The sequence below is a fragment of the Bubalus bubalis genome, chromosome 3, assembly GCF_019923935.1.
Source record: "Bubalus bubalis isolate 160015118507 breed Murrah chromosome 3, NDDB_SH_1, whole genome shotgun sequence".
Taxonomy (NCBI): Eukaryota; Metazoa; Chordata; class Mammalia; order Artiodactyla; family Bovidae; genus Bubalus; species Bubalus bubalis.
The window spans coordinates 156,717,266-156,731,925 of NC_059159.1; the positions used below are offsets into that span (position 1 = coordinate 156,717,266).

The following is a 14,660-nucleotide window of genomic DNA, read 5'->3' on the forward strand; positions in this document are numbered from 1 at the left end:
CTCAGAATCAATCCTCAGGAAGTAATCAGAGATTCTGATGAGGTTCATTATCTTTTCTGCGTTGCAATACTGTCTCCCTCATCACAGGGACAGACGTGCAGCGGCTCCTAAACAAATGTTGCTGACTATCTGGATGGCAACTGACTTGCATAAAGCATCTGCTTCCAGCCAGGCACCTAGTAGGAAGAGAAGCCTCTTCTGCTTAGGTCTGTTTGGTCAGGATGCTGCCTTTTGTGTCACAGCGTTAAGGACGGCCTACGCTGCCTGTGAACAGCTGCAGCGGGGGCTACATTCCTAATGAGTTAGCAAGTGGCGCCCCTGGCTGTGCCCACAGAGGCAGCAGGGGTCCTCATCCAGACTGACGGCTTTATGAGAGACAAACCTAGACCAGACGGGAGCAGCCAAAGAGACAAGAGAGTTCGTTCAGCAGATACTGGGGGCTGCTGCTGCTGCTAAGTCACTTCAGTTGTGTCCGACTCTGTGTGACCCCATGGACGGCAGCCCACCAGGCTCCCCTGTCCCTGGGATTCTCCAGGCAAGAACACTGGAGTGAGTTGCCATTTCCTTCTCCAAGGGGGCTGCTAGGAAAGCTAAGGAACTGGGTCTGAAAGAACACTTTAAGAGGAAGAAAGACCCAGGTATAGGACACATGGTCAACGTCTTGTTTCCAGACCCCACCACTGATGCCTATGCCCTAAGGAAAATTACTTTCTTTAATCTCAGCTAACAGTTTAATCTCAGCTCCATTAATCCCCTTGCTCTGTGTATACATCTAGTCACTGCTATTCCAGTTCTCTATTGTGACTGATTGACTGTCTGTTTATACAACAGCCTCGGGCCTGGCCACAGTGCTCTGGGCACCACCTCAGTCCTGCCACCTGGGCTCTTTCCCCCTCCCAAGGCTCCTCGCACCCCCTATCCACCATTTACCCCATATTTCCTCAGAGTTCTAACAAGCGCTGTATAGGTTTGGCAATGGGACCAAGTTATTAGGGAAGCAAGGAATATTTCCAGAATAACATCTCTTCAACTGGAGAACGTTAATTCTATATGGTGACTCTAACAGCAGTGACCACTTCTAGTATTTATTTAGTAAGCACTCTCTGTTTACTAGGCCCTGTGCCAAGTGCTCTACACATATTATAAATTGTTACAATCTAATTCATCAGTCAGACAGTTCAGGGGCTCAGTCATGTCCAACTCTTTGCAACCCCATGGACTGCAGCACACCATGCCTCTGTGTCCATCACCAACTTCCGGAGTTTACTCAAACTCATGTCCATTGAGTCGGCGATGCCATCCAACCATCTCATCCTCTGTCATCCCCTTCTCCACCTGCCTTCAATCTTTCCCAGTATCAGGGTCTTTCCAAATGAGTCAGCTCTTCACATCAGGTGGCCAAAGTATTGGAGTTTCGGTTTCAACATCAGTCCTTCTAATGAACACTCAGGACTGATCTCCTTTAGAATAGACTGGTTGGATCTCCTTGCAGTCCAAGGGACTCTCAAGAGTCTTCTCCAACACCACAGTTCAAAAGCATCAATTCTTCGGCAATCAAATTTCTTTATAGTCCAACTCTCACATCCATTAGTGACTACTGGGAAAACCATAGCTTTGACTAGATGGACCTTTGTTGGCAAAGAAATGTTTCTGCTTTTTAATATGCTGCCTAGGTTAGTCATAACTTTTCTTCCAAGGAGCAAGTGTCTTTTAATTTCATGGCTGCAGTCACCATCTGTAGTGATTTTGGAGCCCCAAAAAATAAAGTCCGTCACTGTTTCAAATGTTTCCCCATCTATTTCCCATGAAGGGATGGGACCAGATGCCATGATCTTAGTTTTCTGAATGTTGAGGTTTAAGCTAACTTTTTCACTCTCCTCTTTCACTTTCATCAAGAGGCTCTTTAGTTATTCTCTGCTTTCTGCCATAAAGGTGGTGTCATCTGCATATCTGAGGTTATTGGTATTTCTCCCGGCAATCTTATTCCAGCTTGTGCTTCCTACAGCCCAGCATTTCCCATGATGTACTCTGCATATAAGTTAAATAAGCAAGGTGAAAATATAAAGCCTTGATATACTCCTTTCTCAATTTGGAACCAGTCTGTTGTTCCATGTCCAGTTCTAACTGTTGCTTTCTGACCTGCATACAGATTTCTCAGGAGGCAGGTCAGGTGGTCTGGTGTTCCCATCTCTTGAAGAATTTTCCACAGTTTGTGGTGATCCACACAGTCTAAGGCTTTGGCATAGTCAATAAAGCAGAAATATACGTTTCTCCGGAACACTCTTGCTTTTTCAATGATCCAGCAGATGTTGGCAATTTGATCTCTGGTTCCTCTGCATTCTCTAAATCCAGCTTGAATGTCTGGAAGTTCACAGTTCTCATACTGTTGAAGCCTGACTTGGAGAATTTTGAGCATTACTTTACTAGTGTGTGAGATGAGTGCAATTGTGCAGGTAGTTTGAGTATTCTTTGGCATTGCCTTTCTGTGGAATGAAAACTGACCTTTTCCAGTCCTGTGGCCACTGCTGAGTTTTCCAAATTTGCTGGCATATTGAGTGCAGCACTTTCACAGCATCATCTTTCAGGATTTGATATAGCTCAACTGGAATTCCATCACCTCCACTAGCTTTGTTCGTAGTGATGCTTCCCAAGGCCTACTTGACTTCGCATTCCAGGATGTCTGGCTCTAGGTGAGTGATCACACCATTGTGATTATCTGGGTAGTGAAGATTTTTTTTGTATAGCTCTTCTGTGTATTCTTGCCACCTCTTCTTAATAGCTTCTGCTTCTGTTAGGTCCATACCATTTCTGTCCTTTATTGAGCCCATCTTTGCATGAAATGTTCCCTTGGTTTCTCTAATTTTCTTGAACAGATCTCTAGTCTTTCCCATTCTATTGTTTTCCTCTATTTCTCTGCACTGATCACTGAGGAAGGCTTTCTTGTCTCTCCTTGCTATTCTTTGGAACTCTGCATTCAAATGGGTATATCTTTCCTTTTCTCCTTTGCTTTTCACTTCTCTTCTTTTCACAGCTATTTGTAAGGCCTCCTCAGACAGCCATTTGGGTTTTTGCATTTCTTTTTCTTGGGGATTGTTTTGATCTCTGTCTCCTGTACAACGTCATGAACCTCTGTCCATAGTTCTTCAGGTACTCTGTCTGTCAGATCTAATCCCATGAATCTATTTCTCACTTCCACTGTAAAATCATAAGGAATTTGATTTAGGTCATACCTGAATGGTCTAGTGGTTTTCCCTACTTTCTTCAATTTCAGTCTGAATTTGGCAATAAGGAGTTCATGATCGGAGCCACAGTCAGCTCCTGGTCTTGTTTTTGCTGACTGTATAGAGCTTCTGCATCTTTGGCTGCAAAGAATATAATCAATCTGACTTCAGTGTTGACCATCTGGTGATGTCCATGTGTAGAGTCTTCTCTTGTGTTGTTGGAAGAGGGTATTTGCTATGACCAGTGTCATAGCAAATATGTTCTCCAGTGTGTTCTCTTGGCAAAACTCTATTAGCCTTTGCCCTGCTTCATTCTGTACTCCAAGGCCAAATTTGCCTGTTACTCCAGGTGTTTCTTGACTTCCTACTTTTTGCATTCCAGTCCCCTATAATGAAAAGGACATCTTTTGGGGGTGTTAGTTCTAGAAGGTCTTGTAGGTCTTCATAGAACCATTCAACTTCTGCTTCTTCAGCATTACTGGTCAGGGCATAGACTTGGATTACTGTGATATTGAATGGTTTGCCTCGGAAATGAACAGAAATCATTCTGTTGTTTTGGGGATTGAATCCAAGTACTGCATTTCGCACTCTTTTGTTGACTATGATGATTACTCCATTTCTTCTAAGGGATTCTTGCCCACAGTAGTAGATATAATGGTCATCTAAGTTAAATTCACCCATCCCAGTCCATTTCAGTTTGCTGATTCCTAAAATGTTAATGTTCACTCTTGCCATCTCCTGTTTGACCACTTCCATTTTGCCTTGATTCATGGACCTAACATTCCAGGTTCCTATGCTTTTTACAACATTGGACTTTGCTTCTATCACCAGTCTCATTCACAATTGTGTGTTGTTTTTGCTTTGGCTCCATCTCTTCATTCTTTCTGGAGTTACTTCCCCACTGATCTCCAGTAGCATATTGGGCACCTACCGACTTGGGGAGTTCATCTTTCAATGCCATCCTATCTTTTTGCCTTTTTATACTGTTCATGAGGTTCTCAAGGCAAGAATACTGAAGTGGTTTGCCATTCCCTTCTCCAGTGCACCACATTTTGTCAGAACCTGCCACCATGACCCATCTATCTTGGGAGACCCTATATGGCATGGTTCGGAGTTTCACTGAGTTAGACAGGCTGTGGTCCATGTGATTAGTTTGGTTAGTTTTCTGTGATTGTGGTTTTCAGTCTGTCTGCCCTGTGATGGAGAAGGATAAGAAACTTATGGAAGCTTTCTGATGGGAGAGAGTGACTGAGGGGAAAACTGGGTCTTGTTCTGATGAGCAGGGCCATGCTCAGTAAATCTTTAATCCAATTTTCTGTCGATGGGTGGAGCTGTGTTCCCTCCAGTTATTTGCCTGTGGCCAAACTGACGCTGAAGCTGAAACTGCAATACTTTCACCACCTGATGCAAAGAACTGATTCCTTCCTGGTGCAACAAGGTTTGTTTGAGCCCTCCGAGTGTCTCTGGGGGTATGGGGATTGATTCTAAACGTGAATTTGCCCCTCATACCATCTTGCTGTGGCTTCTCTGACCTTGGACGTGTGGTATCCCCTCAAAGTCACTCCAGCACTGCGCAGCCGCCACTCCAGTACCATGCAGCTGGATTTAACTCATAGACCAACCCTATGAGGATGAGACACCAGAGGATGAAATGGCTGGATGGCATCACTGACTCGATGGACATGAGTTTGAGTGAACTCCGAAAGTTGGTGATGGACAGGGAGGCCTGGCGTGCTGTGATTCATGGGGTGGCAAAGAGTCGGACACAACTGAGCGACTGAACTGAACTGAACTGAAACTATGGGGGAGGTAATGAAGATAATGGTGACCTCCTTCAAAAGGTCCCATGTGTGTACTGCTACACTCAGCGCCCCCAACCCTGCAGCAGAGCACCACCGACCCACACCTCCACTAGAGAGTCCTGGACACTTCCGGGCAAGTTTGGGCAGTCTCTTGAGGGGTCATTGCTCCTTTCTCCTGGGTACTGGTGCACACAAAGTTTTGTTTGTGCCCTCCAAGAGTCTATTTCCAATTCCTGTGTAAGTTCTGGAAGCTCTATGGTGGGGTTAATGGTGACCTCCTCCAAGAGGGCTTATGCCTACCTAAGTCTGCTGGACCCAGAGCCCCTGTCCCTGCAGCCATCCACTGCTGACCTGTACCTCCATAGGAGATGCTTAAACACAGTTTTGTCTCAGTCTCTGTGGGGTCTCTGGGTCCTGGTGCAACAAGGTTTGTTTGAGCCCTCCGAGCATCTCTGGGGGGAATGGGGATTGATTCTAAATGTGAATTTGCCCCTCATACCGTCTTGCTGTGGCTTCTCTGACCTTGGACATGGGGTATCCCCTCAAAGTCATTCCAGTGCTGTACAGCTGCCGCTCCAGCACCACACACCTGGATTTAACTCATAGAGCAACCCTATGAGGTGGATACTTATATTATCGTTATTAACATCCCAATTTTACATATAAGGAATTGAAATCTCAGAAAGGAATTTTCCCAGGACAAAAAAGGCTAATAAGCAACAGTGACAGAGGTTGGATTCTACTAGGCATGGGGGCTATAGGGTGAGCAAGAGATATCCAGTCCCTCCCCTCAAGAAACTCATTGTCCAATAGATTATGTAAACCTCAATAGCTGCCCTAATTGACCAGAGAGCAGGGATTCAAAATCATATACCAAAGCCCAAGCGTATAATCACAATACTTTCTCCTTCTCTCTTACAGGAAATAGTCCCTCTGTGAGAAACAAATCCTGGAAATTCTCAGGCTAAAGTGAGCCACATATCTGTATGACCAGGAGTTGATGATGAGTAGATGTGTATGAGAGTACAGAACACGTAGTATGTGTTGCAAGGCTTTACTTGAATGTTACCTTCTCAAAGAGGCCACTCTAACCATGTGCCTCTTATCAGCACTGTCAACCCATCTTTCCCTACTTGCTTTTTCCATCCTACTTATCACCTTCTTTTGTAATATAGGATTTATTACTCCTATTGTTTAGTATGAACTTCCTCACACTTTATTATAAGCCCCCCAAGGACAGAGAATGCCTAGACACAGCATGGTACATAAAAAATGCACCCAGTAATTATTTCTGTGTGAATCAATAAAGGTGAAAATTATATACAGATTTAGAAGCAGATGGTACTAATTAAACAGAAGCCAAGACAGAGCAAGAAGAAATGAGCTGGGAAATGAGTTCCCAATCAGTAGGATGAGAGTTAACCTCCCAGCAGTCAAGAGAGGTGTGCTGTGAGAATTGGAAGTGAGTGGTCAAAGCACATCACAGCCTGGAAACCAGAAGACCCTGCAGGAGGTAGAGTGGCTTGTGTGTCTCTGTGCTCGGAAACACATCAGAAACCTGACAGCCAGGAAGCTAGGGTGGGTCAGGAAGAGTCCAGCCATCTGTGTTCTGCAAGAAACAGGGAGTCAGGAGGTCAATGAGCACTCAGGGCCTGGGGATCAAAGTAGGCAAAAGCCAAAATCCAGGAAGTCTGGGAAGGCAAGATAATGGTACCCATCCACCAAAACACAGAGAAGAGCCCAATCCTAAAGGCAGAGACTGTGAGAGCTAACATTTCTTTCAATTACTCTCCAAGGAGGCATATGGTTCTTAGGACTGCAGAGGTGAGCAGGGCAGGAAGTATGGTTTAATGGCATCTCTCTTCCCAGCTTCAAGTTGGGCTTGAAGGCTTCATTTTATAGCATGAAATTGGCCATGGTGGAAGTATTGACACCATGGAAATTGGCAAATACTATAAATCAGGGATTGTTTGCTTGTTTTTTGGGTAGCTGGTTGTTAAATATTTATCAGCACGCTGCTAGTATGGAACTGAGGCTACAGGAAGGCTCGGTTCTCAACTAGAAGATGGCAGTGGAATTGCAGGTAGGTACCTAGGCTAAGGTAGACTCCATGGAAAGCACCTGTACCCTTTGACAACTGCAGACAGAGCAAGGAGTCAGCTTAATAGAATGCTTCCCTGGGGTTCTCCTATTCACTGTAGAACTTACACAGAAATTCTCTTAAATTTGGAAGCCAGAGGCTTGTTTGAACTCATTTATTGTTTATTCATTTATTCAACAAGTACTAATCAAAGGCCTATCATGTGCCTGGGTAGCATTAGACCATCAGGGTAATGAGACAGATTGTTCCTGCCCTCGTGGGACTTATTGATGATCAAATGTGGCTTTTAAACTCATTTAATACAGCCTTCAAGTTAGGGGTGGTTTTTGCAGTTTTAAAGGGTTGTAATGAAGAAGGAAGAGGAAGAAGAGGAGACAAGACCGAGACCCTGTGTGGCCTGCAAAGCCTAAAATATTTACAAAGCTGGAGGCATAACCCTCCAGACAATACTACAAAGCTAATCAAAACATTGTGGTATTGGCACAAAAACAGGCATATGGATCAATGGAACAGAATAAAGAGCCCAGAAATAAACCCACCCACCTATGGTCAATTAATCTTCAACAAAGGAGGCAAGAATATAAAATGGAGAAAAGACAGTCTCTTCAGCAAGTGGTGTTGGAAAAGCTGGACAGTTTCATGTAAATCATTGAATTTAAAACACACCCTCAACACAATACACAAAAATAAACTCAAAATAGCTTAAACACTTAAATATAAGACATGATACCATAAAACTCCTAGAAAAGAACATAGGCGAAACACTCTCTGGCATGAACCGTATTTATGCTTTCTTAGGTCAGTCTCCCAAAATAATAGAAATAAAAGCAAAAATAAACAAATGGGGTCTAACCAAACTTATAAACTTTTTCACAGCAAAGAAAACCATAAACAAAATGAAAAGACAACCTAAAGACTGGAGAATTTATTTGCAAGCAACAAGAGCTTAATTTCTAAAATATACAAACTGCTCATACAACTCAATACCAAAAAAACAAACAACACAATCAAAAACTGGGCAGAAGACCTACACAGACAATTCTCTGAAGAAGACATAGAGATAGCCAACAGGCACATAAAAAGACACTCACCATTGCTAATCATTAGAGAAATGCACATCAAAACCGCAATGAGGCATCACCTCACACCAGTCAGAATGATGACCATAATAAATGCTAGAGAGGGTATAGAGAAAAGGAAACCCTCCCACAATGTTGGTAGGAATGTAAATTCATGCAGCTGCTATGGAAAACAGTATGGAGGTTGCTTTAAAAATTTAGAATTACCATATGACCTAGCAGTTCCACTCCTGGGCACATATCCAGAGAAAACTCTAATTCCCTAATTCAAAAAGATACATGTACCCCAACAACCACTGCAGCACTACAGCCAAGACATGGAAGAAATCTAAATGTCCATCAACAGATGAATGGATAAAGAAGATGTGATACACACACAAATAAACATATTAATAAATGGAATTAGAGATTATCATACTAAGTGAATTGTCAGACAAAGAAAGACAAATATCAAATGATATCACTTATATATGGAATCTTTAAAAAAGTGATACTTATTTACAAACCAGAAACAGACTCACAGACAAATTTATGGTTACCAAAGGGGAAAGGGAGGAAGGGATAAATTAGGAGATTGAAATTAACAGATATACACCACTATACATAAAATAGATAAACAACAAGCAAAGCACAGAAAACCATATTCAATATCTTATAACAATTTTAATGGAAAAGAATATGAAAATACATATATACATACACATAAATGTTTCTGAATTACTTTGCCATATACCAGAAACTTAATAATACAACACGGTAAATCAACTATACTTCCATCAAAAAAAAAATTTACTGTCCAGCCCATTACAAAAAAACTTTGTCAAATTTTTGTCTAGCAGCAGAGATAAATCTTACTTTTCCACAGCCCCCACAGTCAGTCATTAAAAGACCAAGGTCTGAATCAGGACTTGACCTGAGGAAAGAACCATGAGTAGAGGAGGTGATGCTTAAAAGGAATGAATCTAGATATCTCCTGGGCTACAGCTCAGTGTTAGCTTATTGTGCTAAGTCACTTCAGTCGTGTCCGACTCTGTGCGACCCCATAGACGGCAGCCCACCAGGCTCCCCCTTCCCTGGGATTCTCCAGGCAAGAACACTGGAGTGGGTTGCCATTTTAGAAATCGGTAAATATTTGTAAATATTCAGCTAAGTGGACCAGAGAATGAGACTGAGGCACACAAGTTGAGTACAAGAAGAAGGTAGGTAAGCCCAAGAAGTCAAGAGGGAACAAAGTCAGATGACCTTTACTTTCGGTTGAGCAGTGAAGGTAGAGAACAGTAACAACAGCTAACGCTTCTAGAATGCCTGCTGTGTACCAAATCCTATTCCAAGTATGTTGTTCATAGTAACACATTTAATATTCCCAACAGCCCTGTGAGATTGGTCCTATTCTTATTATTCCCACTTTACAGAGGAAGAAACTGAGGTACAGACAGGCAAAGCAACTTGCTAACAGTTGCACAGCTTATAAGTAATAAAACCAGGATTTAAAACCAGAAAATCCTATTTAGGATCTATGTTCTTAACCACTACACTGCACTCTCTCTCAGATAGACTGGTAGGAAAAGCAAAGACAGTAGGTGGAAAAGGAGAAGAGGAGTGTGGTGATTAGTTGCATCTGAACCCAAGGACAGACAGACAGGGAAAAGCAAGTCATATTTTCAGAGGAAAAGTCCAGGCCACACTCAGAGGTGGCAGTAAGCATTTTCCAATCACTTCACAGTCATGGTTAATGCCGCTCTGCGCCAGGCTCTGTGACAGAGGCCGAGGGTACAGAGATGCGTTTGACTTGGGCTAGAGGGGACGCAGTCATGAGTTAACAGGCAATGCTAATACAGCACTGTGGAGGCCCAGCAAAGAAAGAAACTCCACCCAGTATATTTGGAAGCTGTACTAGTAAGCTTAGAACCAGGTGCCAGGATGTGGGATGCGGAGCTTGTGCTGCCTTGAGTCACCTGGATAAACCACCTCCATAATATGTCCCAAAAAGACAAGGTTCAAAGGAGCACTGCAGAGTCTAACAAAATATCCACATGCCAGACAAATGAAGCAAAGGCATAAATTCTGAAAGAAGTAGTGGGTCCAAAACCCAGCAGCTATAAGAAATAGGGATATGGTGGCAGGTAGGCAGCTGGGGAGCCCAGATCAACCAGCAGAAGCCAGAACAGAGCAAGTAGAGATGGACCAAAGGGACCTAGACATGCCAGGGTCTTCATGCCATGCCACCTTCCCTACCTCACAGCTTTGTCCCTCATCTTATTTCCTAACAGCTGACATGCTACCAGCCTTAAGAATCAGGAAGTTGCTGACTTTGGTGCCCCCTAGTGCTGGGGAAGACCGGTCCAGAGTTAAGCATTTAATGCTAATACTTCTATACTATGCCACCATCCAGCTGACCTTCCCAGGATGAGCTAATAGTCTTCCTCTAAAAGGAAGTGTCCAGCTCTTTTTCTCACTCGCATTTCTTCCTGGAAACATTCCATCCAGAGCTTAAGGCTGCCAGTGATCTGACACTGTTGATGATTTCACAATCTCCCTCTGGGAAATGAAGTGACTTAGCAGTCATTAAGACCAAGATAACAGTGCAAGTTGTCAGTGGTTCCTTGCAGAGCAGAGAAATGTCAAGGCTGTTGGGTGTCTAAATGGAGCCGCAGGTCCTAGGGTTAATGTAACAGGAAAAAAAAAAAAATGACAGTGTACAGAGTTGAAGGCTAGTCCAACAATTATCAAGTCCCCAGGGAGTAAGTCTCTATAAAGACTTGTTGACTCTGTTCTAACAATAGGAAGGGTGGTATGCTACACCATAGTTCTTCCTTCCTGATTGCCAGCATACTGACCCACATGCCTATACTGGACATTACCAGTGGACAGTCACTGCTGTGCTTTTAATATATTAGATATCCATAGGCCAACCATGTTTGGCCAAAACCCCTCCTCACCCCACCCCTATCCACATGGTAAATTCCTATGTGGTCTTGTCTTTCCCAACACATTTGGTTAGTTAGGGATGAAGCTCTTGACCCTAGAAGAGCTAACCAGAGCCCTTCTTTGGGATTCTCTCAACTGGAATAAGAGAATCAGTCTATGCTTATCCACACTGCAAGCCCCTCTACTTGCTCTAGTGTTTCTCAGCCACTCCAACTGAGGTCTACTTGGTCTGTTTCTCTGGATTCCAACTCACTGCATCATTCTTGGCTATTCATTCACTATCGGTGTGTCTTCAAAGTATTCAGACCCTCCAGCCAGCAAGATAAGTTAGCCACTGCCATCCAGCATCAAGGGCTGAGCCTAGAAAAGCATAATAAATCTGTGAATGTTGCATAGTACAGTATAGAGTAGAAATGCCATCGAAGGTCAGAAAAGGGAAAAATCAGTGTGGGGTCTTATAAAACAAACAGCTAGAATTTAGAGAGATAGAAAGGACATTCCAATCTAGAAAAAATAATGACAATGAAGCAGAAAAGAGCTTAGGTCCAGAGGCCTGCAGTCAAGAAATGAACTCGACTGGAAAGAGTCTTGTAAGAACGGGACCACAGAGCTCTGCGGCAAGCTGCAGAGTCGGGGTTCTATTCTACAGTATGGGGTTTGTTAAAGTTTTCCAGACCACGGCTGACTTCAAGAGATACCAAGTAAAATTCAGAAGACGGCAAGAGGGCAAAACTGACTACTATGCTCAGAAACGATTGGTAATCCAAGATAAAAATAAGTACAACACATCCAATTACAGAATGATCATTCATGTAACAAACAGAGATATCATTTGTCAGACTGCTTATGCCTATATAGAAGGACATATAACAGTTTGTGCAGTTTATGCTCACCAACTCCCAAAGTATGGTGTGAAGGCTGGCCTGACAAATTATGCTGTGGCACATCGTACTGGCCTGCTGCTGGCCTGCAGCCTTCTGAATAGGTTTGGTATGGACAAAATTTACAAAGGCCAAGTCGAGGTGACTGGAGATGCATACAATGTGGAAAGCGTTAATAGTCAACCTGGTGCCTTCACCTGTTACTTCGATGCAGGACTTGCCAAGACTACTACTAAGAATAGTTTCTGGGGCCCTGAAGGGAGCTGGCAATGAAGGTTTGTCTAGCCCTCACAGTACCAAACGGTTCCCTAGTTATGATTCAGAAAACAAAGAATTCAGTGCTGAGGTACACTGAAAGCACATCATGGGGCAGAATGCTGCAGATTACATGTGTCATCTGGTTGAAAAAGATGAGGATGCTTACAAGAAACAATTCTCTCCATTCATAAAGAACAACATAACTCCATACATGATGGAGGAGATGTATAAAAAAGCTCATGCTGCAATATGAGAGAATCCAGTGTATGAGAAGAAGCCTAAGAAAGAAGTTAAAAAGAAGAGGTGCAATCAGCCCAAAATGTCACTGGCTCAGAAGAAAGATCAGGTAGCTCAGAAGAAAGCAAGCTTCCTTAGAATTCAGGAATGGGCTGCTGGTAGTTAATAAAGTGAAAGTGAACGTTGCTCAGTCATGTCTGACTCTTTGAGACCCCATGGACTGTATAGTCCATGGAATTCTCCAGGCCAGAAGACTGGAGTGGGTAGCCTTTCCCTTCTCCAGGGGATCTTCCCAACCCAGGGATTGAACCCAGGTCTCCCGCATTGCAGGCCGATTCTTTACCAGTTGAGCCACAAGAGAAGCCCAGGAATTAATAAATCAAATGACAATCTTCTCTCAGGATTTTTCAGGTAAAGATAATAATAAACTTATTGAACAAGAAAAAAAAAAAAAGAATGGGACCATAATGCCATCTGCAACAACAAGGATGGACCTAGAGATTATCATACTAAGTAAATCAAAGACAAATATCATATGGTATCACTTATATGTGGAATCTAAAAAAAAAGATACAAATGAACGTATCTGCAAAATAGAGACAGACTTACAGACTTTGAAAACAAATTTATGTTAATGAAAGGGAAATGTTGAGGGGAGGGATAAAGTAGGAGTTCGGGACTAACATATATACATTCCTACATATAAAATAGATCATCAACAAGGACCTCCTGTATAGCACAGGAAACTCTCCTCATTATTTTATAAACACCCACATGGGAAAAGAATCTGAAAAAGAAGGGATACATGAATGTGTATAACTGAATCAGTTGTATACCTGAAACTAATGCAACATTGTAAGTCAACTATACTGCAATATAAAATAAAAATTTTAATTAAAAAAATAGGACCAAATTAGGTGAATCTGAGAGATTATACAAGGTCTTAACAATAAGGCAGAGGAGATTAGAGTTGATATGCAGGCAGGTATCATGGTAGTTTTTGACAGAAAAAGAAGGAAGGGGCTTTCCTGGTGGTCCAGTGGTTAAGAATGTGCCTTGCAATGCAAGAGACACCAGTTTGATCGCTGAAGTCAGGAAGATCCTACATGCCACAGAGCAACTAAGCCTATGCACCACAACGACTGAACCAGTGCTCTAGAGCCCACAGGCTGCAACTACGGAAGCCATGCACCCTAGAGCGTGTGCGCTGCCACAAGAGAAGCCATCGCCATGAGAAGCCCTCATGCCACAGCCAGAGAGTAGCCCCCACTCTCCACAACTAGAGAAAGTCTGTGCAATAACAAAGTCCCAGCACAGCCAAAAAATAAAAATAAGCAAATAAATTTTTTAAAAAGAAGGAAAACAATAGTTTAGCTATGTATCTCTCACAGAAGATGAGACTCTCCCTGAGCTACAAAGAAGATAAAAGAGGAGATAAAGCTTATTCTCCCTACCAAAAGCATCCTTCGTTTTTCTAAAGGATTTATCATTGGATATTTTGAGACTTTTTGTTGTTAGGGTACTATTCAATATAGAAATTTAGAAAATATAAACAAGCAAAATAAAAAATGAAAGTCTCCCAAAACTTCATGTTCAAAATAAGCATTAAGACATTTATATACATACTTCCAAATGATTTATAATATGTATTAATTAAAATTGATATATGTTATACAAATATAGTTCTTCTCACTTAGCAATATGTTTTCCATTGGTTGCCTTTCAGTGGTAAATTCCTCTATTATATTTAAAATATTATCTGATTCAAAAACCTGAGATTGACATGTATCTTTTTTAGAATTTCATTCCACAGCTCAGATCAACATTTTCCTAAATTTGTTCTATAGAACTCTTAGTTACAAGATATTCTGTCCCAAATAATAGAGTTATATTTAGGAGAGGCTTCATCCCTTGTGGAAATGAAAGGTTTTTAGGTGTCCTACAATGAACTGATCAAAGTTAAATGAAATTTGCTCCAAGAAATACCTTCTCAATGAAAATTCATCAATATTGATATAATTCTAACTGAAATTAATGTATTCAGAAAGAGAGTTCAAAACATGGTCTTGTCAAAATATCCTATACCCAAAGAAATTATCAAAAGAAGGCCCACTTTTGTAACAGTAATGATCACCCCATTACTCAATGAGGCC

At 42.2% G+C, this 14,660-nt stretch overlaps 1 pseudogene; it reads left to right on the forward strand.

Moving 5' to 3' along the window:
* Window positions 1–11,781: 11,781 nt before the first annotated feature.
* Window positions 11,782–12,707, forward strand: LOC102409636 (annotated as a pseudogene).
* The last annotated feature ends 1,953 nt before the right edge of the window (window positions 12,708–14,660 follow it).